This window comes from Dama dama, chromosome 11 (assembly GCF_033118175.1).
Source record: "Dama dama isolate Ldn47 chromosome 11, ASM3311817v1, whole genome shotgun sequence".
Classification (NCBI taxonomy): Eukaryota; Metazoa; Chordata; class Mammalia; order Artiodactyla; family Cervidae; genus Dama; species Dama dama.
The window spans coordinates 59,905,430-59,919,929 of NC_083691.1; the positions used below are offsets into that span (position 1 = coordinate 59,905,430).

General features: G+C 48.4%; 1 protein-coding gene across 4 annotated transcripts in view; it reads left to right on the forward strand.

Moving 5' to 3' along the window:
• The window catches only part of LIMS1 (LIM zinc finger domain containing 1), an 82,494-nt gene that overhangs the window by 21,113 nt on the left and 46,881 nt on the right, over positions 1-14,500 (forward strand). The window contains exons 1-2 of one of the 4 annotated variants that reach the window (XM_061155355.1): positions 6,682-6,883; positions 8,512-8,593. The exons of 1 other annotated variant lie outside the window; for it this stretch is intronic. The gene's annotated coding sequence lies outside the window, so the exon portion shown is untranslated. Of the gene's footprint in view, positions 1-6,681; positions 6,884-8,497; positions 8,594-14,500 lie in introns of those variants that run through there. 2 more of the 4 variants (XM_061155356.1, XM_061155357.1) reach the window with 2 other exon arrangements.

Here is a 14,500-nt window from a genome sequence, read left to right on the forward strand (position 1 = left end):
GAATATCTTTTTCTTAAGGGTACACAATACAGGAGTTTTGTGGTTGAATTTCCATTTTGAAGTGGGTGAAATTTCTCCAGGGGCCGCAGAACGCTAGACAGCATCAGGAAAAAGCTTTTCAAAGGAGAACAGCTGATTAAACCTCTGGAAAGCATCTGGTGTTGCTTTCGTTTGAGCACTTCGCAGACAAGGGTTGTGCATGTTGTCCCCGCTCACACAACCCTGTGCGGGGCAGATGCGTCTACTCCGCGTTGATGCATACCCCACCTGGGGGCTCTCCTCCCTCTGGCCACTCTCACACTGCCCAGGACCCCCCTCTGCACAGACCCTGTACCTGTGGTACAGGCTGCTGAACCCCGAACTCCCCTCTGCCTATCACTCAGTCTCAGATTGCATTGTGGAGGGTGCCGTCACTCATGACTCTGGGGTGTAACTTTCTCACTTCAACTTGAACGCCACATGAAATTCCCATGGCGAGTGTTGCCATATGTGTTTTACAGATGAGAAATGTGACATACCTTACTCAAGATGATCATCCCCAGATTGCTGCTACACTATTGTGTTTTTCAGCTACAGTTTGGATTTGAGCGAGCTTTTGTGGGTTGCTCATGATTTTATTAATGAAATGTATTATGTGGCTCTTATGGAAATTCCAAAATTGCAAACTTAATATAGAATTGGCTTCAGATTTTTCATGCTTGAGTTGGGGACTAATTGAATATTGTTCAGTTTTTACAACCTTGCTAATTTTTTAAAAAGACTTTATATTTTAGTGTATTTTTAGGTTCAGAACAAAGTTGAGGGGAAGATACAGGATTTCCTGTACACCTTCTACCCCACGCATGCACAACCTCCCCTGTCATCAGTATCCCTCACCAGATGATGCGTTTGTTGCAACTGATGAACCTACATTGATAGATTGTGGTCCCCAAAGCCCCTAGTTAACATTAGGGTTCACGCTTGGTGGTGTAATTCTGTGGGTTTGGAGAAGTGCATAAGGACATGTGTCCCATCATTCTGGTATCATACAGAGTGGGTTTTTGAAATTTTTTCATTTATTGATTTTTGGCTGTGCTGGCTCTTCTTTGCTGCATGAACTTTTCTCTAGTTATGGCAGGTGGGGGCTACTCTCTAGTTGAGATGCGCTGGCTTCTCATTGCTGTGGCTTCTCTTGTTGCCATGCACAGGGTCTGGGTGAGCAGGCTCAGTAGTTGTGTACAAGGGCTTAGTTGCTCCACACCATGTGGGTTCTTTCTAGATCAGGGGTTGAGCCCATGACTGCTGCATTTGCAGGTGGATTTCTTATCCACTGAGCCAGCAGGGAAGCTCCAGAGCGTTTTTACGGCCCCCAAGTCCTCTATGCTTTGCGTCCTCATCTCTCCCCTGCCCAGTCCCATGTTGAAATTTAATAATTTGGGTAAGTATACCTCCACATTCAGGGGGGATACTCTTATTACTTTCGGAGTACTTAGCCACTGTTGGCAGCATCCACTTAGTAACAGGTCCCAGCACCCTTGTGGGCATCAGTCCTGACTTCTCACACTACTTTTCTCCTCACTAGTTTGTTTTATCATTTGTAACTTTCCTTCCATGGTCAAGGGGGATTGAGTTTTTAAACATGGAGTGGTGTATTTTTTTTAATACATTTGCAGGCATTGGGCTTCCCACATGGTTCAGTGGTAAAGAATCTGCCTGCCAATGCAGGAGCCACAGGTTTGATCCCTGGGTCAGAAAGATCCCCTGGAGAAGGAAATGGCAACCCACCCCAGTATTCTTGCCTGGAGAATCCCCATGGACAGAGGAGCCTGGTGGGCTACAGTCCATGGGGTTGCAAAGAGCAGGACACAACTGAGCCCACATGCACACACACACAGACGCATAGTATATGCTTTTAAAATGGGAGCTAACGCCTCTTCACACAGTGGGAAACAGAAGTCAGCAAGCTTGGCCCCATGCCTGTGCAGCCTGGCCTGACCCTCCCCCGTCCCCTGCCCCCCCAACCCCCCGAAGTGAGCTTGAGGCAGAAGCCTGGCTGCTGGCCTCGCCCTTTAGCACAGCCACCTCTCTGTCCCAGCTGTCCTCCCCTCTCCCCTTCTCTCCTTGGGGTCTGTTGGGCCCTTTGCTCCTCTGTAGCCTCAGGGTCCTGCTGTCCTGGACGGAGGGTCTGCACTGTCCCCCTGGCCTGCGGTGGGGACGGGGGCAGTGCAGTTGTACCCTCCTGTGCCCACCTCCCCTCATGGGCCCTCTTCACTCTTTTCCCTGAAAAACTGTGTCTTGGTTTGCAATGACTGTTCCAGAAGTCAGTCTGAGTCATTGAGGGTGTTAGTCTTTACTGAGAATAGGAGGGGGCATTTGGATGATGGGTGATGTAGGATTCATGAGTCTGTAGCCAAAGCTGACCCACAGAGGTGCCAGCAGGACGGCAGGGGTCACGGGGTGGCCCTGACAGGACACGCGCTCCTCACCTGCCTCAGGAGGGACTGGACTGAGGCCAGTTTGATGTTTGTCTGTGCTTGAGATAGTGGTGGGGCCGCAGACAGAGCAGGAGGCTCAGGGCGGAGGGGAGGCTTGCAGTGGAAGACTCTTCAGGTGGTCAGCGCTTGGGCAGTTAGGTAGCTTGATAGCCTCAGAAATACTCTGGATGAGTAGTTATCAGTGGAACTAGAACCATTCTCTAAGGAAAGAAAAATGAAAGTTGCTCAGTTGTGTCCGATTCTTAGCAACCCCATGGACTGTAGCCCACCAAGCTCCTCTGTCCATGGGATTCTCCAAGCAAGAATACTGGAGTGGGTAGTCATTCCCTCCTCCAGGAGATCTTCCCAACCCAGGGATCAAACCCAGGTCTCCCACATTGCAGGTGGATTCTTTACCAGCTGAGCCACCAGGGAAGCCCATTCCCTAAGGAGCCACTGGGAACTTGTGGGCATTTTTGTTACGTTGATGTTTGGGGGGCACATAGATATGGAGTTGCTGGGGCCATGGATACTGGGTGAGGGTGGGGCCAGGGAGCTGGATGTCACAGAGTTTGCATCCATAGTTTTTAAAAAAGGAAAAAGCATTTTTTTATAATTCTCTGAGCATGGCACCTACTTCTATTTTAGATATGGTAAAAGAGTACTTTTACACAGTTCAATAAACACTAGATGGGAATATCAGACCACCTAACCTGGCTCTTGAGAAACCTGTATGCAGGTCAGGAAGCAAGAGTTAGAACTGGACATGGAACAACAGACTGGTTCCAAATAGGAAAACGAGTACATCAAGGCTGTATATTGTCACCCTGCTTATTTAACTTATATGCAGAGTACATCATGAGAAACGCTGGGCTGGAAGAAGCACAAGCTGGAATCAAGATTGCCGGGAGAAATATCAATAACCTCAGATATGCAGATGATACCACCCTTATGGCAGAAAGTAAAGAGGAACTAAAAGGCCTCTTGATGAAAGTGAAGGAGGAGAGTGAAAAAGTTGGCTTGAAGTTTAACATTCAGAAAACTAAGATCATCACATCTGGTCCCATCACTTCATGGGATAATAGATGGGGAAACAGTGGGTGACTTTATTTTTGGGGGTCCAAAATCACTGCAGATGGTGATTGCAGCCATGAAATTAAAAGATGCTTACTCCTTGGCAGGAAAGGAGTAATACCAACCTGGATAGCATATTTAAAAGCAGAGACATTACTTTGCCAACAAAGGTCCGTCTAGTCAAGGCTATGGTTTTTCCAGTAGTTATGTATGGATGTGAGAGTCGGACTGTGAAGAAAGCTGAGCGCCGAAGAATTGATGCTTTTGAACTGTGGTGTTGGAGAAGACTCTTGAGAGTCCCTTGGACTGCAAGGAGATCCAACCAGTCCATCCTAAAGGAGATCAGTCCTGGGTGTTCAGTGGAAGGACTGATCCTGAAGCTGAAACTCCAGTACTTTGGCCACCTCATGTGAAGAGTTGACTCATTGGAAAAGACCCTGATGCTGGGAGGGATTGGGGGCAGGAGGAGAGGGGGACGACAGAGGATGAGATGGCTGAATGGCATCACTGACTTGATGGACATGGGTTTGAATGAACTCCAGGAGTTGGTGATGGACAGGGAGGCCTGGTGTGCTGCGATTCATGAGGTCGCAAAGAGTCATACACGACTGAGCGACTGAACTGAACTGAAGTTTTCTAGGAATGCCTGGGATTTGTAAACAAATTTTGCTTGGCTTTTTACTTAAATCTTTACTCTCATAAGTTGTATTAATTTCTTTTTTATCATATTTAGAAGTTCAAATATGGGCTTCCCTGGTGGCTCAGATGGTAAAGAATCTGCCTGCAACTCAGGAGACCTGGGTCCAATCCCTGGGTTGGGAAGATACCCTGGAGAAGGGAATGACTGCCCACTCCTCCTTTTCTTGCCTGGATAATTTCATGGACAGAGGAGCCTGGCGGACTACAGTCTATGGACCGCAAAAGGTCAGACACGGCTGAGCAACTAACACTTTCACAGAAGCTCAGGGCCTTTAAGACAGTCAGTTCAGTTCAGTTCAGTTGCTCAGTTGTGTCCCACTCTTTGCAACCCCATGGACTGCAGCATGCCAGTGTTCTCTGTCCATCACCAGAGCTTACTCAAACTCATGTCCTTTGAGTCGGTGATGATGGTCTATTGAAAAGGTTTTTGTTTGGGTTTATTTTGTTTAAATGAGAGATGATTGGTAAACTAAAGTTTTCTCCAGTGAGACAGAGACCATAGGGAAAGCTTATGTATAGGGATGAATAATGATGAACTTTTGGGTTATAATGTGTTTCATAGTCAGGATGTAAGAAGAGTGTTTAAAGATGGAGAAGTGGGACATCCCTGGTGGTCCAGTGGTTAAGACTGCATTCCCAATGCAGGGGGCATGAGTCCAACCCCTGGTCAGGGAACTAGATCCTACATGCTGCAGCAAAGACCCTGGGTGCCGCAACCAAGAGCCAGCGCAGTCAACTACATTTTTAAAAATTAAAAAGCTCAAGATGGAGAGGTTCAGTAGCACTTGATAGACTGGATAAAACAAGTGGGTTCAAATTATCCCAGAGCCTTTCAAAGGCAGAGATGAAAAGCCATGCATGGATATGGAACATGTTACAGATTAGATCTGTGTATTCTGAATATCCCATTCAAGGGATATTCCGTGGGAAGGAACTAACCTGATGGCATTGTGTCTGTCTGGGAGCCTATGAAGGAAAACAGAAGCCTGACCGTGGGTGAGTGGAGGAAACGGGTCCCTTTATAGGGCACCCAGCCTCTGGTGGGCAGGGGGTGACTTGGAGCAGAGCTCACCTGCTGGAGGGGGCTGGCCTCGGCAGCGCTTCTCCCTGGGACCTCTGCCTGCCCCAAGGTCCTCACCTCACGTGCGCATTTGCATGTGTGTGTGTGTGTGTGTGTGTGTGTGTGTGTGTGTGTGTGTGTGTGTGTGTGTGTGTTTACATACGCCCTGCGGGCCTTGTGACTCCTGGGACCTCTGTCTGCCACACAGCCCTCACCTCACTCGGGCATGTGTGTGCATGTGCCCAAGGCTTCCTCCCTTTCTTTCTCTTCCTGAGAGACTTGGCCGCTTCCCGGGGTTTGTGTCTGCAGCGGGAGTGGGGCAGGGGCCTGGTTCTCCCCACAGACAGCCTGCCCCCAAGTTCCCAGAAGGGAGTGAATGAACAAAAACCAGATGATTCTGGCTGGAAGTTTACTGCCTGCGTATGACGTGAGACATCCACCAGCCCTGATGGTCAGGGCTGCAGGTGAAGCTCGGGGCCAAGCCTGAGTCTCCGAGCTTCCTCTGCCCACAGAGACCTTCTGCTTGCCTCCCAGACCCCCCTTCTCAGGCTCTATGCTGGGGGGACCAACGGAGGTGATGGGTTGTTTTCTTGTTCTGGATCTGCCTCATTTTCCTGGTGGCTCAGTGGTAAAGAATCCGTCTGCCAGTGCAGGAGATGTGGGTTCGATCCTTGGTTTGGGACGATCCCTTGGAGGAGGAAATGGCAATCCACTTCAGTATTCTTGCCTGGGAAGGCACATGGACAGAGGAGCCTGGCAGGCTACAGTTTATGGGGTCGCAAAAGAATCAGACACAACTTAGGAACTAAACCACCATCATCACCAGGTATCAGACATCAGGACTCTGCTCTGTAATAAAGGAGTCAGTTCTGGACTAGTCTTGTGTCCTTGTGAATCCGGACGGGGAAGCCTTGTTCTATCAGGAGGAGGAAGGATGCCCCTCGATTCTAGCAGACACCCCTTACTCTTGCTCAGTGGAAGCTTGGCACGAGGCAGCCCCATCAGTGACTCAGTGAGGGCACAAGGGTCTGCTCCCACTGCCCAGCCCGCTGGAGCACGGCCTCCCAGTCCTGGGTTTATTTTACGGGGAAGACAAAGTAAAGACCAGCTGCTCGACCTGCTCTGTAAAGCCCCAGAGGCGCTCTGCTCAGACGTGACGGTGTCGTCCAGATCCAGGGCGCTCGGCTCTTTTTGTGCTGACCCGTTGTCATTCGTTTTTCTCAGCCTTGCCCTGCACATTACAAGTGCCTGCAGTGAGTGTGGATGAACTTGGCAACTCAGTAAAGTCTGTACAACAGTCCGGCAGGATGTGAGTTGTGACATCAGGGTGTCGTCTCACTTCAAACCGCCAAGTTATCATGTAACCGTCACGTGGCTCGACTGTGTGCAGGAAGAATCCTCGATGTGGCTTCATAGGCTTAAATATAGTTCAGGGCACCGGACCTGGAGCTGAGATGAGGAAGTTCTATTCAGTGTAGGAAACAGGAGTTTAAAGATAACACGCTGTGATGGGAACCCGGCTTCCCGAGCCCGATAAGCCCGTGGAATAAGGGTGGACACACAGAGAGGGGCCTGTCCCTGAGTGTGGAAGTATCAGGTAAGGACACTCTTGCACAGGTGGGGCTGTGCGTGTGCTGGTAAGAGGACCCCCGCGGCCTCCAGAGAAATGGAGGGGATGGCCCAGAGTGGCTGGACAAAGGCACTGTTGTACTTCTGGGTTTTTTTTCCTCTTGACTTGTCTTCCTCAGTCATTTGGAAGCAAATCTCAAAAGATGTTTGTCTAAACTTGCAAACCCAGAAGCAGAAAGGGGTCCTAGTAGCCTTTGGCCATGCTAATGTCTGCTCCCTGCTTCAAAGGGCAGCGAGGTGGTCTTGCTTCCTGGGTGTGTATGTGTGTGACTGTGGACTGTGTGTGTAAGCAGCTGTTGTTTTATGGGTTTCACAGCAGGGTGGGTGAGGGAGGTTACTCCTTATGTTTGCAGAGAAATTGTTAACAACCTTGATAACGTTTAGCCCTCCAGTTTGTGGTCCTGCAGAGTTTTGCTATAAAAGACCTTAGGAATGCTTTTTGGCATTTTATTGTGTTAAATATTTTTAACTCAGATCCTGTCCGGTGTTTTAAAACAGACCTGCAAACGGGTGCTGTTTAACACTGTGGTTAGTGAACTTTGGTCGTGCAGTGGTGAGAAAGAACAGCGTGAGGACTGGGGGAGCTATTCTCACTCATTAACGTAACTGTTTAGAAATCAGCAGGACATTTGGAGGAAAATAAGGCACCAAGTCTGCATTTGTAAAACATTTAAGAGGTCACTATTCACCCCTAAAGGATCTCATGCCTTATACAGGATTCACTGTGAATTTCCTTAGAGATGTAAATGTGTTTATGAAACTGTTCATTTTACAGCTAATCTTCAGGAATAGTCTTGTGGTATGAGATGGGTGATGGATCAGGGAGTTTATTATAAATGTATTTATATTTATGTTACACACACACGTATATACACAATACAACCACATGTAAGCATGAAATATGGGATGGTTGTAGTGATCAGGAGAAGGGAATTATCTTTTTCAGGGGTAAGAAAGAAAAAAAAAAAAGTTGAAAAGAGAGAGTTTCTCAGATGACAGAGAAACAGTGCAGCAGGACCAGGGTGTGGACATCCTGCAGTGAAGGCTCCTGATGGGTCGGGGGGACCCAGGCCTCCTCAGGGTGGCTGGAGGAGTCTGAAATCTCACTGACAACTTCTTGATATCAGTAGCCCTGAGGGTCCCCCCAAAAAAGATAGCACCTTTACAGGAACTTTTTAAAAAGTGTTTTTATTATTTTAAAGCAGAGGTCTTGCAGTGATCTTCAATTAGGTCTTGCCCCCAAGTTCTTACAACATGTTGAGGATCCACTCGTCCTCAGAAGGAGGGCAAAATGGGAGCCGGCTTCTCTCACTGCCTCCATGTGGAGGACAGATTTTAGCTGCAACTTAGCCTGTCATTATCCATCTGTTAAAGGAGAGTTAAAAGGGTGGGTGATGTGAGGGCATGTGTAGGAAAGTATTTTATGTTCCACATGTGTGCATGCTAAGTCACTCAGTTGTGTCTGACTCTTCGCGACCCCATGGGCTGTAGCCCACCAGGCTCCTCTGTCCATGGGCTATTCCAGGCAAGAATACTGGAGTGGGTTGCCATTTCCTCCTCTAGGGAATCTTCCTTACCCATGGATTGAACCCCCAGGTTGCTGATGTTTCCTGCGTTGACAAGTGAGTTCTTTACCACTGAGCCACCTGGGAAGTCCCTTTCTGTTCCACGGGTCACTGTAAGTATCCCATGGTATCGACAGGGGCATTGGGTGCTTTAGGCCTCCAGGTGAGAGTTGGGGGGTCAGGTACATAGAACATGAAAAATGGAAAAATAGATTTACCAAGTCATCTTGGTGGGGGCGAGAAGAGGTGGATACACCCTAGGGCAGTGTACTGATGGGGTTTAATCCTGTGCTGAAAGGAGGCTCCTTTGCTGCTAGAAGGAAGCTCGCTTGCACATGGTTGCGGGGTGGCGCCGAGTCCTTGGGCTCAGCTGCTTGTGGTCTTTCTTGTCGCTGATGGGCTGCCTCAGGGCCGCCTTCCTCACTGACTTATTCACTGGGCCTGGTTATCCTTGAAACACTGAGGTATAGCTGAAGAGCATGGCTTTTATGGTGACCAGACTTGGGTTCAGATCTTACTTTTGCCACTTCTGTGATTCTGAACCAATGACTTACTATGTGAGTTGCAGATTCTTCATCTGTGAATTATCCTAACGTGTAATCTATGAATAGGGAGGATTAATTGAGATCAGGTATGTAGAAGGGTTCTAGCTTGGTACTTGGTGAGATCTAGGTGGTTGACAAACATTCTTTCCCGCCCCTACCTCCTTTTTTTTTTTTTGTCTGTATCAGGTCTTAGTTGTAGCACTCCAGATCTTCAGTTGCTGCATGAGGGATCTGTCTAGTTCCCTGACCAGGGATCTAGCTCCATCCCCTGCATTGGGAGTGCAGAGTTTTAGCCATTGGACCACCAGAGAAGTCCCAGCCCATCTTTTTTTGTTTAATTATTTTTATTGTGGTAAAATACTTCTGTAACATAAAAACTCTCCTTTTGAACTGTTTTAAGGTATAAATTTTAGTGGCGTTAACTGCATTCACCATGCTGTACAACCGTCACCTCTCTCCACTGACAGGACTTTCTGCATGTCAGGTGCTGTGTTCCTGAAGCCCTAACTCCCCACCCCTGCTCCCCACCTCCACGGCTCCCATGCACTTCCTGCCTCTGAACTTGCTCGTGCGTCTTACACAAGTGGGTCACATGACACGTGACATGTATGGGTCACACGACGCATGACACACACGGGTCATGTGACATGAGTGGGTCACACAACACTTTACACGAGTGGAGCATACAACACTTGGCATGCGTGTATCGTGAGACATGTGACACAAGCGGGTCGTGCAAACATGACACGAGTGGGTCACACGACACATGACACACGTGGGTCATATGACATGTGACCTCGGTGTCTGCCCTTCCGCTTAGCGGCATGACCGCTTAGCGGCATGACTTTGAGGCTCACCCCGCTGTGGCGTGCATCTGGATGTCTTTCCTTTCCGGGGTGGCTGTTACTCCGTTGTGTGGCTGGACCACATTTTGTCACCACTCGCCTGTCGAGGGACCCATGGCAGTTCCCACTTGCTGTCTGTTGTGGGAGTGCACTTGGGGGTGTGGGCGTCTGAGTCCCTGCTTTCAGTTCCGTGGGGTGGGGACCCAGAGGTGGGATTGCCAAGGCGTATAGTAATTCTCTATTGAACTTTCTGAGGGTCCACCAAGCTGTTTTCCTGAGCTTTGGTTTTTACTTTACTTTGCATCTTTGGAGCTTGCCTCCTTAAAGACCTGAAACTCCTGGAGGAGGTCAGGGTTGAAAGGAACCACGTTCTGTTTAGTGTCTGAGATTTTCACATGTTTTCTCCCCTCTTCAGAGCACCCCACCCCCTGCCCCGCATGCCCAACCACTGCTGCAGAGACTTTATCTTCCTTCTTTTGCTTTTTCCTTGTTCAGCCTCCTTCCCTCTCTTCCCTCTCCCCCTGTTCTGCCCATCCCCCCACCTTCTCAAAGGGGCATGGCAGGGGATCCTACAGGGGTCGTCCTCCACTCCTCTCTTCTCCCCCTGCCCAGACCCTGCGTTGCTGTCATGGTGGGAAGGGTCCTGGAGATCAGATCCTGGCATGCTTGTCGAGCTTCCTTCAGCTGGACCCCAGAAGGGCTGTCACCTGTAATCAGTGATGGCAAGTGTTTGGGAAAAGTTGGGTGGAGAATAAGAAAATAACATTGCTGAAGCAAGAAATCGAGTCTTTGGGGCTGCCAGCCCAGCACGGTGCCAGCAGCAACTGTGAGAAGATCATAAAAGTGGCTTTTCCAAAAACCATCCAGAAATGAAGCCCAGGCTGCCCAGTCAGAGGTGACGGCTTAGTCAAGTTGCTCTTCATCCCTGTGGTCCTGATTCACCTGGTCAGTACTTGAAAGTCTATATTTAATGTGACTTTGCTCATATCTCAGGCCATTGTGAAGGTCTCATTCATTATGTGTCTGACCACACCCTGCCACCAAGGATGTATCCATGCTACAGTCAGGACAGAGCAACCTTCAAATTTAAGCGGTAGCAGTGAGTTATTAATAACAGTCCTAAGGAGTCCTGAGCCGCTGCCCGAATTTCGAAGTTAATTGTAATGATTTCTGAGGATCTAAGAGGAAGGAGTGGGCTGGGCCCTAGGAGGGGCTGAACTCTGAAGGCTCTCTGCCTGCCTGCCTGCCTGCCTGCCGGGTGGGACCCAAGTCTCCCTGGCTCTGTGACTCACCCCAGGGTGGCTGAATCAGCTCCTCAAGTGTGTCCACAGGACTTCTAAGGCCCTGAAAGAAAGGGAAGTCTGTTTATTGAGAATGCATTTACTGTTGCTGATGGTGGAAATACATTCCTTTGTTTATAGTACTTGCAGCCCTGGAGGGAGTTTGATACACATTTTACAGACAGGAGTCCAGCCTGCAGGTGAGGAGACCTGGGCAGGTTCCAGGCCAGGCCGCCCCAAACCCCACCCTGGGCTGCGTGCTTACCCTCAGAGGATTCAAATTCTCCTGTTCCCTGAGGTTGGACAGGGGCGCCTGAGTTTTTAGCGCCTTGTCCTCGAAATGGTTTCTGGGCCACGTCTCTTCATTCTGTAACAGGCCTGTGATCTTGTCTAGGACAACTCTCCATAATACATCAAGTGAGCCATGCCACATTTGCACAATTTTCTAGCAACCACGTGCAGAAAAGAACAGATGAAGTTAATTTTAGTAATAGATTTGATGTGACTCAAAACGCCAAACTATTACCATGTCCAGACTATATCCACACTACGATCATGTTAACAGTTGCTGAGATATTTTACATTTCTCAGGAATCCCGTGTGTGTTTCACACATAAAGCGCGTCTCAATTCAGATAAGTTGCTGCCTGGCTGGCAGCTGCCCGACTGGACCACGCAGAGCTGAGACAAGGTGCGAGGCTCACCCAGCACAGAGGCTCCGCTCCAAAGCCCGGGAGGGAGTCTGAGCTGGAAGGACGCTTCCCCAGAGACGGGACAGTCCCGTCCATAGAGAGCAGGGCATCACTGCAGTGTGAGCATGCTTCTGACTGAAGGGCTGCTTGTGGGGATGACAGCCACATGGCCTCTGTGTCCACCAGCAGCTGCCACCGCAGGAAAACTGCGCAGGAAAACCACCAGATGCTGAACCATGTTTGGGCAAGGATGACGTGTCTTGGCAGGTCTCCTGGCTATTGAGGATGGAGACCCCAGCCTGTGATATGTGTGTGTATGCTGCTGCCAGAGACCTTCTCTCCTAAATGCCGTTTTCAGATGGGCTGGGGGGGCGGGGGCTGTGATGTGCCTGCGGAAACAGCCCTGAGTGAGCGCCCTTATATGGGGATTCCCAGACTTCAACTCCACTTGGAGCCAGATAAGTGACAGGGCAGACTTCTCTTCCAGCAAAGCAGAAAGTATTTTTAAAGGTTCTCGGAATTTCCCCTTCATCCTTTTCTTCCTGTGGTTCTGCCTCCTTAGTTATCTTTGACTCGCTTCACTTCCTTCTCTCAGTCTTTCCCCGCCGTGCTCACTACATCTAGTTGTTGTCGTTGTGTTGAGCTGTGTGAGTTCTTTACAGATTTTAGGTATGATCTCCTTGTCACATATGTGGTGTACCTAGACTTTCTCCCATCTCTAGGTTCTGCTTCACTCTAGATTGTGTCCTATGCCCCACAGAAATGTTTAATGTTGATACAGTTCCCACTGCCTGGTGTTATTTTTGTTGCTCTTTTTTTGGGGGTCATATCCAGTAAATTGTAACAAAATCTAATATTATGGTTTTTCTCCTGTGTTTTCTTCTGAGAGTTTTATCTGAGCTGTTTGGAGTCAGCTTCTGTTTGTGCCCTGAGGTTAAGAGTCCAGCTTTATTCTTTTGCTTGAATGAATGCTTGAGTACGTTTTTCCCACCATTTGTTGAAAAGACTGCACTTTCTCCCACTGAGGTGTCTTGGCACCCTTGTTGAAAATCATTTGACTGTATCAGTCAGTTCACTTCAGTCGCTCAGTCATGTCCGACTCCTTGCGACCCCATGAATTGCAGCACGCCAGGCCTCCCTATCCATCACCAACTCCCGGAGTTTACACAAACCTATGTCCATTGAGTCGGTGATACCATTCAGCCATCTCATCCTCTGTCATCCCCTTCTCCTCCTGCCCCCAGTCCCTCCCAGCATCAGGGTCTTTTCCAGGGAGTCAACTCTGCATGACGTGGCCAAAGTACTGGAGTTTCAGCTTCAGGATCAGTCCTTCCACTGAACACCCAGGACTGATCTCCTTTAGGATGGACTGGGTGGACCTCCTTGCAGTCCAAGGGACTCTCAAGAGTCTTCTCCAACACCACAGGTCAAAAGCGTCCATTCTTTGACACTCAGCTTTCTTCACAGTCCAACTCTCACATCCATACATGACCACTGGAAAAACCATAGCCTTGACTAGACGGACCTTTGTTGGCAAAATAATGTCTCTGCTTTTTAATATGCTATCTAGGTTGGTCATAACTTTCCTTCCAAGGAGTAAGCATCTTTTAATTTTATGGCTGCAATCACCATCTGCAGTGATTTTGGAACCCAAAAAAATAAAGTCAGCCACTGTTTCCACTGTTTCCCCATCTATTATCCCATGAAGTGGTGGGACCAGATGCCATGATCTTCGTTTTCTGAATGTTGAGCTTTAAGCCAACTTTTTCACTCTCCTCCTTCACTTTCATCAAGAGGCTTTTTAGTTCCTCTTCATTTTCTGCCATAAGGGTGGTGTCATCTGCATATCTGAGGTTATTGATATTTCTCCCAGCAATCTTGATTCCAACTTCTGCTTCTTCCAGCCCAGCGTTTCTCATGATGTACTCTGCAAATAAGTTAAATAAGCAGGGTGACAATATACACCCTTGACGTACTCCTTTTCCTATTTGGAACCAGTCTGTTGTTCCATGTCCAGTTCTAACCGTTGCTTCCTGACCTGCATATAGGTTTCTCAAGAGACAGGTCAGATGGTCTGGTATTCCCGTCTCTTTCACAATTTTCCATACTTTATTGTGATCTACACAGTCAAAGGCTTTGGCATAGTCAATAAAGCAGAAATAGATGTTTTTCTGGAACTCTCTTTCTTTTTCTGTGATCCCGCAGATGTTGGTATATTGATCTCTGGTTCCTCTGCCTTTTCTAAAACCAGCTTGAACATCTGGAAGTTCATGGTTCACATATTGCTGAAGCCTGGCTTGGAGAATTTTGAGCATTACTTTACTAGCGTGTGAGATGAGTGCAATTGTGCGGTAGTTTGAGCATTCTTTGGCATTGCCTTTCCTTGGGATTTGAATGAAAACTGACCTTTTCCAGTCCTGTGACCACTGCTGAGTTTTCCAAATTTGCTGACATATTGAGTGCAGCACTTTCACAGCATTATCTTCCAGGATTTGAAATAGCTCAACTGGATTCCATCACCTCCACTAACTTTGTTCGTGGTGATGCTTTCTAAGGCCCACTTGACTTCACATTCCAGGATGTCTGGCTCTAGGTGAGTGATCACACCGTCATGATTATGAGAGTCGTGAAGATCTTTTTTGTACAGTTCTTCTGTGTA